Below are 13,798 nucleotides of genomic sequence, written 5' to 3' on the forward strand. Positions count from 1 at the left end.
ATTTTCGTATTGCATTTTTTACTTTAAGATGGAAAACGCTACTCTTGTTATTGATAGGTACTTTTGATTTTTATTTCGATACGTTGAACGAGAAACAGAATTTTCATCTGCAACAATGGTGTATAACACAACTGAGCATGTAGAAATGCTTTTCAATTATGGTAGAGAAGATCATCGTTTGTTAAGAACAACTAAAGTATTTAACCAGAGGCATCCGAAAATAATATGTAAGTCACGTGTACATTCGCCAACTAGTAGCAAAATTTCAAGAAACTGGTACTGTCACAAATAAAAAAGGGATCACCCAAGATTACTGATCTGACTAATCTAGGTGTTACTTTTGATTCATCCCTCTCTTTCAATAAACATATTGACACTACTCTAACAGCAGCTTATCGCATGTATGGATTCTTAGTTAGAAATACAAAAGACTTCGAAAAAGCTTCAACATTGAAGTTAATTTATTTCACCCTTGTTCAATCTAGGCTGGAATATGCATCTGTCGTGTGGAGTCCCTACTATCAGGTTCATATAAATCAAATAGAAGCCCTACAGAGGCGCTTTCTAAAATATATGTCTTTTAAACTGGAAGGCACGTATCCAACTGTAGGAATACCCTATTATGAATTGCTTGTAACTCACAATTTTTGCAGTCTCGAGGTAAGGCGTAAATATTATTCATTTCTTTTTTTATTCAAGGTCATAAACAATATCATCACCTGCTCTCAACTACTCAACTACATATGTTGAATGTTTCTGTTCCTAGACGGTCATCTAGGAATAGTGTCATATTTTATCCCAACACTCCGCGTACGAATATAATGAAAAAATCTCCAATTTATAAAATGTGCGATACCTCTAATTCTGTTAGTCATATCCTAGATATATTCAACTGCCAGATTATACAAATCAAAAGACATTTCTTAGCTAACTGACAGTTCCGTTTTTATTTTTTTTAATATAGATTTACAAAAGTACATATTTGTAAATGCCACTGTTCCTCCCTATTCTGTAATTGGGTTCATCCTGTAGAATAGTGTATGAAATAAATAAATAAATAAATTACTGGACGAAGCAACAACAAATTGTAGTACTCGGACAGTTTGCAATGAATCGTACTTCATCGACTCGTCAGAAAGCTACAACAACAGGATTATCCCGCGAATATGTGAGAAAAGTACTTAAATTACACGAATTTCATCCATATTAAATTATTAAATGCAAATCACCACCAAGAACTTGGTGATGATGATCCCGACAACGACGACAGCTGGAATTTTCACAGAACCTCAGCTCATCAAAAATATTACATCAAGTGATAAGTGCACTTCTGATTTGAATGGGCACGCAAATGAACATAACTGTCGTTACTGGAGTGACGAGAACCTTCGACTATTTAGAGAAGGGCATATACGCAATACCCCAAAAAAATTAATGTTTGGGCTGGTATATTGGGAGATGCAATTATTGGTCCATCATTCATAGAAGGAAATTCAAATGGCAAAATGTATGCTTACATACTAGAAAGATTTATCGAACATCGAATAGTTCAAGAATTAGAGATTCAGAGAGACATACACGGCAATTTATCTTCAGAAAAAAATGTATTACATTTTCATAGATGGATCACCTCTTCATTATACAGTACGATGCAAATGTATGGAATAAATTCGATATTCACAAAAGGAGCGTCTTTCGGAAGAAATCCAAAAACAGGTCAACTTTAATTTTTGACGGCCCATCTCATGATATTCATATGACAGACGTTTCGTCACCAGTGTTGGCGTGATGACGTAATCGACAATTTTTTTAAATGCAAACAGGGTTCATGTGGCACCCCATTCAAAAGGTCTACTAGTCGTCTATTCAACGGTATAATGGTTTCAATATGTATTAATACAGGGTCAACCGAAATTATGTATTCAGAAGACTGGAATTACAAATAATAGTAATTCGTTGAACCAAATAATGCTATGCACCGCCACAGAGAATAAAGTATCGTACTGTCTTCTATTGTTTTTGTTGATTAGAAAAAAGAAATGGTGATAAAAGTCCTACACTCTACTTGAGATTAGTCAATGTCATTGAAGTGAAGTATCATTGAAGCGGTTGACATTATTTCTAGAAAAATATTTAAATCACTTATAATCTGGCAATGAAAGTAACAGAAACCCAAAGAATCGAAATTTCAATTATGACTGGCTGTGGAGATAAAGTAAGGACTCAGGCAGAAGTTCGTGATTTATTTAATGCGAAATACCCCAACCGAGAACCCGTTTCTCAATCAACAATAAGTAAAATTGAGAAAAAGTTTCGAGAAACGGGCCATGTTAAAGATCTCCCTAAAAGTGGTAGAATATCAATTTCAGAAGTCCAAAAACTTGATGTGGTACTTGCGTTCCAAGAAAACCCCCATACCAGCACGAGGCAAGTCGCACTGGATAATAATTTACACCAATCGACTGTTGTTAGAGTGTTGAAAAAAGAAAAGTGGCATCCGTATAAAGTTCAGCTGGTCCAAGAACTGTTAGAAGATGACTTTGACAGAAGAGTCGAAGTTTGCGAAATCATGATAGAGCGCTCGCACAGAGATCGGAGTTTCATACAAAATATAATATTTTCAGATGAAGCTACTTTTATGCTCAACGGTCACGTAAACCGCCAGACTTATCGATATTGGGCAAGAGAAAATCCACATTGGATGGAGGAGCTTAGCACACAATATCCACAAAAAGTGAATGTTTGGGCCGGAATTTTGAACAACCAGATAATAGGACCATACTTTTTTGAGGAAAGCGTAACTGGTGCTCGGTATCTACACTTTCTTCAAGATTATCTGATGCCACAACTGAATCAGCTATTTCCAAATAGAAATGATTTGTGGTTCCAGCAGGATGGGGCGCCCCTACACTACGCCGTTGACGTACGAACCTACCTGGATACTGTTTTCCGAGGAAAGTGGATAGGAAGAAGAGGGCCGATCGAATGGCCACCAAGGTCTCCGGATTTGACCCCGTTAGACTTTTTTTATGGGGATACTTGAAGAGTAAAGTTTACCAAAATCGACCAAATGATTTAGAAGAGTTGAAGGAACGCATCAGAGCGGAGATTGCACAAATAACCCCCGAAGTTCTCGGAAACGTTAGAAATGAATTCAGTGCCCGGCTTTCACATTGCATCATAGCTGAAGGTCATCAATTTGAACATTTATTATAATTTTATTGTACTTCAATAAATAACATGTTTTGGTTCATCTTGTATAAATGAATATTGGCATGGTTATACCGTTGAATAGATGATTAGTAGACCTTTTGAATGAGGTGCCACATGACCCCTGTTTGCATTTAAAAAAATTGTCGATTACGTCATCACGCCTACACCGGTGACGAAACGTCTTTCATATGAATATCATGAGATGGGCCATTAAAAATTAAAGTTGACCTGTTTTTGGATTTCTTCCGAAAGACGCTCATTTTGTAAATATCGAATTTATTCCATACATTTGCATCGTACTGTTTACTTCCAGTAAGGGAATGGTTAGATAATAATTATATTAATCAATGGATTGGAAGAAGAGGTCCTATTGAATGGTCTCCTAGATCTCCATACGTATCTCCTCTTGGTTTCTTTCTCTGTGGCTACCTAAAATGTGTTTTTTTAAGACGCAACCTGACTCAATAGAGATTCAAGATCATCCAATGCAGCCCAAAAAAGTTTGTTGTGAATTTTGGGCTGGCATCGTCATCGGTCTATATGTATTCGAGAATGACGTTGATTAGGCCATTACAGTCAACGGCGAGCAGTATAGTTCGATGATTACCATCTTCTTTTGGCCTTAATTGGATGATCTGGATACCAAAGATATGTGGTTTCAACAGGACGACACTACGTGCCACAAAGCTCATGCCACATTGGAAATTTTGCAGGAGCGATTTGAGGGGATGGTCATCTTACGTGGAGATGATGTGAACTGGCCACCGAGATCGTGCGATCTGACCCCGTTGGACTTTTTCTTTGGTGGTTTTCTCAAGTCGCGGGTGTATGCGAATGAGCAACAAACCACAGCGGTCCTCAAAACCAACAAAGCCCATGTCATCGGTGAAATTCAGCCTGATTTATGCGCCATACTCATGGAAAATTGGAAGTTTCGGATGCGCTCCACCCAAAGAAATTGTAGCTGATATTTGAACGATGCCATATTCTACACATAATTGCATGAATATATCTCACATTCTATGTGGCAATAGTGAAAATCATAGTCAACCAACAATTTGAATACATGGATGACAAATACATTAATTCCTCGTACCTCAGATCGACTTTCATTTATTTTTTCCGTAATAGACACACTAATTTTCTTCCTTCACTTTTGGTGTTGTCATTATGTTTTGTTCTTAAAATATTATATGCATTGGCGTTCAAACCACTATAATGAATATAACGAATTTAATCTCAAGCCACTTAACTAAAGTAGTAATACATACTATAGAAATTCAAATGTGTTTCAGCTAATGAACACAATAAACATATTTTTTAATGTTTAATGTTAACAAAAAATTAATTAGAGTAGAATGAAAATAATTGATATTTCTTGTTTCTAGGCGATATTACTTCTTGTTACTATAAATTAGTTATGTTTCTGAAAATAAGTTTTCTTTAAATATCAAACTTCAATGAAATTGAGTTGAATCAAAGAAAATCGTCTTTCTAGAGTTCCATTAGAAATTCATTAAGAATAATTTTGAAAGAAGATTCGAAAATCGTGAGTAATCAAGAATTATTGTTGTATGTATGTGTGATCAGAAATATTTTCATTGATTTTTGCATAGCGATCTCTCAATCAACTAAAAAAATATCTCCTGACTTTAATGAAATGAATGAAAACACTTTTGTCTATTTTTCACTAGTTATTTTAGTTTCACGATAGCATTATCATGTATAAAAACTCATTAATACATTTGAAATCTGAAAACCGGGGTATATAGGGAGTTTGTAGGTAAGCTGGATGGGAAGGTAATTAAATGACCAGGGGTGCCAGACTTGTCGAACTTATAATTCAAGAGTGGAGACCTACATGAATCGAGTTGCTCGTTTAGCGTTGTTTGTAGCAAGTCAAGAGTATAGGCTTTCTTAAGTAAACATATAAAACAAAGTAGTGAATTGTAAAAATATAAAAATATTAAACAACGCAGGTGTTGCTTACGTACAAATATAAACAAATAAATATTCACCTATGATAATAGGGGTATTTACAAACTACTACAGTATAATCGATACCGGTGTTTCATCTCGATTAGACATAGCTGACGTAGTATTCCTAGACTGAGTAAAAACATTGGTTGAGTAGCATTTACTTGATGGCTCTTTTGAATTTAGTGATACTAAGCTCTTTAAAGTTATTTGGCAGAGAGTTGAAAAGATTCTAATCAACAGAGTTCATTTTTGATCTGGTCAAACGATAACGGCATATTTTCACCTTGTCCGCATTTTTAGCGAAGTTTGATGTATGTCAGACTCTAGCAAATGAGCATTTTTTCTGATTTCCAGTAGTGTCTGATAAATATATAATGTTGGCAACGGCATGATACGTAATTTTTTTAATAATGGTCTACAGTGCTCCAAGAAACCTGCACTTGCCAGTATTCTTACAGTTTTTTTCTGTAGTTTGAAAATTCTCATCGAACCAAAGAACAACACCGTAGCTGATGTGTGAGTGGAATAATGCAAAGTAAGTCATTTTTAGAATCTCACCGCTTGTGATGTTTTGCAGTTGACGAATGATAAATATTGAACTAGCAAGTTTATTTGCCAGAAGATCTGTATGTTGATGCCAAGATAAAGTACTGTCGAGAGTAATGCCAAGTAATTTTACATTTTTGTTAGCTGAACCTACAGTGGTGAACTCAAGATTTTGAGTTTTGTCACTATTCAACTTCAATGTATTTGCTAGAAACCAAGTGTTGGCTCAATTTTCAACTTCTTCCATTACTTGTGGAATGTTAGATGATGATTGATCGCTATATATTCAAGTTGTGTCATCTGCATAGAGAATGGACTTATAGGAGGACATGAAATTACATATGTCATTAACAAAAATAACAAAGAGCAGGGGCCCAAGTATTGAACCTTATAGAACACCGTGCTCCACAAGTTCAAAATTTGATGTAACACCATTACACTAAACCGCCTGATACCTATTTGAAAAGTATGATTCTATGAGTGACAGAGATACCCCTCTAACTCCAAATAATACAATTTTTTAAGAAGTATACTGTGTGATACACAATCAAAAGCCTTAGACAAGTCAAAAAGCGTTATGGCAGTGTGCACACCCTTCTCGAATCCTTCAACAATAGATACAGCAACATCAAAGACAGCTATAGAGAAGTAGAACGATTTTTGCGAAACCCATATTGACTGAGAAAAGAAGTTGTTGCTCTCGTAGTAATCATACAGACGCTTCTTCATTATTATTTCAACGACTTTGGAAAAAATAGAGATGATAGATATGGCCTATAATTGTCCAGGGAACATTGGTCCCCCTTCTTGAAAACTGGAATTACTTTCGCATTTTTGAAAACCTCAAATATGAGGTTGACCAGTCCTGTAAATGGCGAAATTATAATATGTAGAGTTTCCCTGATGATACGAGCGTTCAAATTTTGGCATCTAAACAGTTTGAAGGTTTCAAACAATCGCGTTCAAAATATATTTTTCGGTGACGGAACCGAGAATCAAGGAGCTACAAGGTACTGGACATTTTTTGAAATTAATTAAATCATCTATGTCCATCTGTGGTAAAGATTTAATGATGGTATCTGCAATATTATCAAAAAAAAATTGTTGAAGTCCTCGGGAGATATGTGGGGTGTTTTTGCAACAGCCTTTGTTTTGTTACGATCATAATTTATTATCCGCCAACATGCGGATGATCTATTTTCAGAAGAGATAATAAATTCATCGTATGCCCGTTTTTTACTCAGTGTTATCCGTTGATGATATTCTTTTTTGAGTTTTTTGTACACATTTATATTGGAAGGGTCTTTACTGCTATCTGTAATAACTTTGATACTCTTTATTGACTCTTTGAAAAATTTAAGAGAATCGTCAAACCAACACAGGAGGGATGTTTGTTTATGAGCTGCAACTCTTCTTAGAGGAAATTACTTGCAAATTTGAGTAGCATAGAATTCAGTTATGTAAGATATACATTAACCTCTTGACTTTGCCGAAAAGTTTCCCACTTTAGTTCTGAGAGTGACTCTTTGAGTTTTCTCAAACCTATTTGTGTGATTCTCCTTGTATATGAACAGTTTTGGCTGGTTTTGAAATTTTTATGAATTATAATATATGAAGCTTTATGAGCCGCTATGCAGGGTTCAAAAACACCTGTGCCGATAGATTGGTCCTCAAGGTTTGTTAAGATATTATCTATCTGATTAGAAGCGGCTATGATTCTTGTATCCTCATTTATGATGATTTTTAATTTTTAATCCAAAAGAAGATAATAAAGTTTGAAATTCACTCAGGATATTGGAGTTAATTTTGAAGTTGATATTGAAATCACCCATTATGATTATATCAGTTTAAGCTTTGACAATGGTAGTCAGTAGATTTTCAAAATTTACAAAAAACAAGTCGACGTCGCCCTTGCCTGATTTATAGACAACAATGATTGTTACTTTCGGTTCAAACAACTCGATACCACAGAATTCCGAAATGATTTCGCTGTTGAATGAAGTTAAATTTGTGTAATTGAAATCAAGGTATTTTTTCACAAATAATGCTGTGCTACCATGGACCCTGTTTTCTCTACAAAATTGAATAGCAAGAACATATCCATCCAGACATACTCTGCCTATTTCTCCCCCTCAGCCAATGTTCTGAAACACCTATTACGTCGAATTGGTGAATCAAATGTGAAATAATTCAATATACCAATATTATTGAAAATACTCTGAACATTGACGTGAAACACACTCACCGAATTCGGGCCAAATTTTTAAAATTGCTGAAAAATAAATCTTTTTTCTTTTCTTCTATTGTCCCTCGATGCTGGGAGGAGTTTTGTGAAAATTTTGTTTGAATTCGAAGCGTCTTACAACAGATCCTTGTGGCCAAATGGCTGGATTGTAAGCGGCGTCCAATTGGTCCAATGGGAAAGATACTTTGACGGTACAGGTACGTTCGTTTTCATTCAATGGTTCGCAAACAAAATGTATATCCGGAGAAGTTGTCTTCAAGTAACCTCTCAAGTTTTCAGAACTCATTCCAATTTCAATACGAGATATATGGACATGTCCCATGCGCGATACAGTTTTGATAACTGATTTCTCGTTTCTTCCATTAATGGGTTTATATTTATTTTTATTTTGGTAGTTTTTGTTGGGGAAATTCCGTTGAGGAATTTTGTTTGTATTTGTGGTCCGGTTTTTGTCTACCTCAGGTTCTGATAATGCGTTTGTGTTTGTTTTTGTGGTTTCACGCGAGATTTAAATTTTTTCCTGTTCCACTTTTTCACCAGATTGATGAATGGAATTTGTAGTGTTTGTATCGTTCGTGACATATTGCGACTGAAGTGATGCATGAAGATTCTAGTTCAGATTCTGTTTCAGTAGCATAATCAGGTCCTCTTGCTCTTGGGTCCTTTTCTCGAGGTGATAGGTCAACTTTGACAAAGTTTCAAGTTCCTTCTTCAAACTATTCTGGTAACTTGAGTCGACTTCACATCGTATTCAAGTTCTTATCACATATTGTCTGTACTTCATTTTCACTTAGTTTTTTCACATGATCATTCAATGGTCCATTGCTTACAGTCATTGGCAGCTTGAAGGTGAGAATAATATCAATCAATTCGTTTCTCTTCAATTTATTAGGCTCTGCAGTTAACGTAGCGTGTTCACTAGCCGCGTCCATTTTATTTATCCATTTCGAATTTTTAATAGATTTATTAATTTCCATAGAATAGATGGGTAGTCTCTGCTGACTAGTTAGAAACAAAATTACTGAACTATTGGGGTATGCAGCAAGCGAAAAAATACTCTTAGGACATTGATTCCAATATTTCGACACTTTTTATTGTCATCATCAAGAAACTACAGGAGTAAGATTATGTGTTTTTACAAAACTACTTACATTGTCCACGAGGTTGTATGCAAATGGTGAAAAAATCATCAAATATATGTACAACAACCCTTGGGTTGGGATACCTATCGGACGCGTCCCCAGGTGGCGGATAGGGAACGGCCAGGGGACTTGAGGCCCTGTCCGGGAAGCCAATGTGGCCTCCTTACGGACGGGGTCGCCGGACTCCTGGTCAGTGGCAGAAATAAGTAGGGTGAGGAGAACTAAAACTCCCCAAAAGCCTTTGCAAAACATGCCACCGTGGACCAGCCTACCCAAGCTAAAGTGTAAGGAATCGTGCTGAAAGCTGAATGGCCGCAGGGTGATATGCGATTACGGACGATCATCTTGGGAAACTGGGCGAAACCTCATCGTAGTAAACCTACCTCTGGTAATGCGAGGCTCTGTCAGAGGTGACCAACTCTTCCCTTGCTACTCGTGGGAACACACATGAATGAAAGAAACTATACATCAATCTACCGCTTGGAATGAGGCTGGACATAGCAGATCACCTCGTGTTGTAATACAAAGGTCATAGCATAAGCGCATTTGCGGCGCCGAGGCCAAAAGGAGAAAGAGAGCGAAAGAGACAGGAGTGGCAGTAATTATAAGTTGACCCCTCTCCTCGCCCATTCCACCTCCAACAGCAAGGGCACTTCCTGTGGCGAGCGCCAAGAGCTCGGCCTTCAATAATAAAAATAATAATATAATAGTAAAGCTCCACGGAGGAAACCCCAAGAAGGTTGAAGAAGCCGCGCAACGACAGTGAAGTCGCTGCACCTTCCAAAACCTTCGCGGAAGCCACCGTGAGACACCTCAAAGTTGGCAAAGAGAGTGTGTGTTCGGCGAGTCTTGACCTACACCTGCCAATATAAAGGAGATGTCTCCTAGTGACCTGTCCACCTTCATGACAAGGACAGGATGGACGATGTCCTAGGAGGACAACTCCTCGGGAGGATGTACAATGGGTCACATGTGGGTCTACAACAAAAAATTTGGTAAAGTTGGCATTACAATCTTTCACATTAGTGTTCATTTTTCAAGAATCAGTAAATAATATCATTATAAAACACTCTCGAAACATTCAATCAATATTCAAAATAAGTTATTAATGTTGAAATTTAATACGACGCAGTAACAGAATAACGAGAATATTCGAATATTGAAGTTGATGGATGCTTGTTTTCAACATCAAGGTCAAAAGTTTAACAGTGGTGCCAATCTAATCAGTTAAGGCAACTCAAAAACCAGTTTCATAGTTTCTATTAAAGCATGAAGGTGATTGTGAGAGGTTATTAGATTATTGAACGATGGAATAACATCTTATAAAAGTGATTGTAGATTGAGACCAGAAAGATGTAATCACGTAAATAAAGAAGGTCGTTGTATGGACTTCAGTTCTACCAAAATACTAGCAACTAAACATAACTATTACAAATCACAATCACCTTCATGTTTCGAAAAAAAAAACTAATATCAACCATTTGAGTGAAATATATTCCTACATGTTGCATTTGGATCAACGAAATATCCAAAACCTTTCCAATGCTTTGTCAAATTTCTAAGTATTTCGTATTGTGAAATTCATAAATTTATATTCTAATATATCTTCAATTGAAATCAAATAAAAGTCAATTTTTCTATTCCATTGGGTGTTTTATGATACATCTCAACTTAGTGTTGTTCTATTATATATATATATATATATATATATATATATATATATATATATATATATATATATATAATAGAACAACAGGAGTGAACCAACGTGATGGGACTTAATGGTAAGCCCGTACGGTGATAATTTGTTAGTTGGGTCTACTGAATTCAGAACTGTGTTGGAAGGAGTATATTTTGTTAGGTCTCTGAATTTTGAATTCAAAAATTTTAACAACTCACTGGTTGGGACATCTATATACAGTGTGTAAAAGCCAAATGAAATAAATTCATTATTTCGGTTACGGTACATATTTTAACAAAATTTAGAAACACGTCAAATTTGATATACTTCAACGGAAAAATGCTACGCCTACCTTCAAACCTCGTCGAATGACAGGTACAACCCCCAATTTTTTAACTGAGAAGTAAAGGTTTGTGATATATCGTTTGAAAAGTAACTTCATTCTCTATTCAAAAATGTTATCCCTTTCAAGTTTCTTGCAAAAAGTAAGATGAAATAAATTCAAATCATGTGGTTACCGAAATTCAATAAAATTCACTCAAAAACTAAAATGTAATTCAGGTAGGAGTGGCATTTTTACACTGAAGAATGTCAATTTACATTTGATGTTTTTTAGGATTTTTTTAAATATGTACGCAGTAACCGAAATAATGAATTTATTCCATTTGGCTTTTACTGACTGTACGGGTCTGGCTGGATGTCCTTCTTTGTGGAGCTTGATCAATCCATACATCTATGGAAGCTTTCCCATTGTGAGAGACATATTAGATAATTGTAATATAAACCCATATATAACTAACGAATTTTGCAATGTCTTGAATACATGTCTGAAACAAAATGTTTTCAAATATAATAATAATTTTCACCTACAAAACTCAGGTCTCCCTATGGGCTCACCATTAAGACCCATTCTGACAGACATTTTCATTGACACACTAGAAAATACCTTCATCCTCAATAACTCCCTTTCTCAAATATATATTGTGTTTTTGTTTAGATACGTTGATGACGTACTAGTGGGTTTTGATGGTTCCAGCTAGGGATGTTGCGGGATGTTCATTTTTTCACATCCGCGGATGTGATTGCGGATGTTTAAGATCTTATATAAATATAGTTTGTAAAAAAAGATACAGTAATTATCAACATTTTAATTAATAAAAATTAGTTCAAACTTCACTTACCAATATTCATATTAGTAAGTGAAGTAGAAAAAGGAGCATTATACTTAATAAAGAGTAATATTGCCGCCTTTTCTGATTCAAATCGGTTACGCAGAGGTTCGTAAATCAAACCTGCGCTACTGAATAATTGTTCGCTAGGAACACTGCCTGGTGGAACGGAAACAATTTTCGTGTTATCGGTGGTAATATCTTAAATTCATCTCGATGAACAGTCCACCACCCAAGAAAATTTTTTATCTACATTTACTATCAACAGAATGATAGAAACTTTGAGTTCATTGCTAGAAACTTTTTTTTGTGCGAATATAGGTAAAAATCCAATAGAAGATTTTTTCTGTTTGAAAATATTATAATATGATGTGATCGGTTCCTTACATTCACAGGCTGACTTGAATCAAAACATCGCCTCACTTGAAGTTCCCAGTTGACGTCCTTATTTGTTTACCTATTACCATAATTTTCATAGTACCTATATTGCCCAACAAATGTTTCACATGATCAATTAATTGACATTACTTTTTTCATTACCTGATTGAAATAAATTTAAAAAAATGAAGTGGAGCTCATCACAACACAACCGCTTTCGAATATGTTTTGCCGTTCTCAAGATTAGCTCTTATTCACAGAAAAACGGACCAAAATTATTCATATTTTAGTTTGTTACTGAAGGTCTGGGGGGTTTGGTGGTTGAGGCAGATCGGACCTCTTCTGTTAACTAGTGTCGGCTGCTGACGCAATTTTTGATAGATTTCGTCGATTTTCTCACAATATAATTTCTACTGTGATGGTTTGGCCCAGTTGCAGAAATTAATAGTGAATCACACCAGCCGCTGACCTGTTGTCGTAGAGGATACGCTTTTCATCATATTTGATAATCCGATTCAGAAAAGGATGGTTTTGCTTGCATAAAAACAAAAAAGATCCCTCGAAACGAGACAATTTCTGTCAAACGTTTAAATCATTGGGCACCCACTTTTCGAGCTCTTCGACCTTTCCAATATATGTTCCAAACCGTCAAAAACCGCATGGGAGCTGTTCTTCTTTTGTTATTCCACGTACCGTTTGTGATGGGTCAGTCTCCGCCAGGGTCCTCAAATTCTCGTCCTGTATTACTTTAGGTCGGCCACTTCGGGGCTCATCTTTGAGGCTAAAATATCCGAAACGAAATTTCGCAAACCAGCGTCGAATAGTACGTTCATTAACACTATCATAGCCAAATGCCTGGTTAATTTTTCGGGCTGTTTCGTCAGCGCTATGGTTCAATTTGAATTCGTTGAGAAAAATTGGCCAAAAGTTGCTTAACGATATCATATAATAATAAGCTTAAAAGTGGCAAAAAACAGCATCAATGTAGAAAATTCTCTAACGAACAGTTTATGCTATGACACTGTAGAATACATATCTATTGAGATATGGAGCCACAAAAACACATATCATTAAAACGTACAAAACTTTCGAAACAACCTAATGAATCATTATTCTGGATTATATTGCTTCCATAATAGTTTGTGTTGAATATCTTCCGTGTACAGACTACGATCAGTCTCATTGATTTTGAACATACAACAAATATACCACAAACAATCGAATATACGAAAATACGAAAATTACTCTTTTTTCTTCGATATGCTCTCTATCCCCAAATATTAGGCCAGGCTTATCTTCGAGAAAATAGGTAGTTATTAATATCTCCTGTTGACTCCAAACCGGTGAGTTGAACATTCGTCAAAAAAAGCTTTTTACTATTTTGGAGTAGAAGTTGAAAATATTGAGAAAATAGTTCATCTTGATAATCCAGAATCTTTCAGGT

General features: G+C 35.7%; 1 protein-coding gene across 4 annotated transcripts in view; it reads left to right on the forward strand.

The window, feature by feature from the left end:
* The first annotated feature begins 4,636 nt into the window (after positions 1-4,636).
* The window catches only part of LOC111513266 (cytochrome P450 6k1), a 30,680-nt gene continuing 21,518 nt past the window's right edge, over positions 4,637-13,798 (forward strand). For 2 of the 4 annotated variants that reach the window (XM_074169355.1, XM_074169369.1), the window contains exon 1: positions 4,637-4,762. The gene's annotated coding sequence lies outside the window, so the exon portion shown is untranslated. Of the gene's footprint in view, positions 4,763-8,655; positions 8,834-13,504; positions 13,698-13,798 lie in introns of those variants that run through there. The other 2 variants (XM_074169363.1, XM_074169359.1) reach the window with 2 other exon arrangements.

Source organism: Leptinotarsa decemlineata, unplaced genomic scaffold (genome assembly GCF_025532065.1).
Source record: "Leptinotarsa decemlineata unplaced genomic scaffold, Ldec_3_MD MMD2_P_RNA_scaffold_11, whole genome shotgun sequence".
In the NCBI taxonomy this organism is placed as follows: domain Eukaryota; kingdom Metazoa; phylum Arthropoda; class Insecta; order Coleoptera; family Chrysomelidae; genus Leptinotarsa; species Leptinotarsa decemlineata.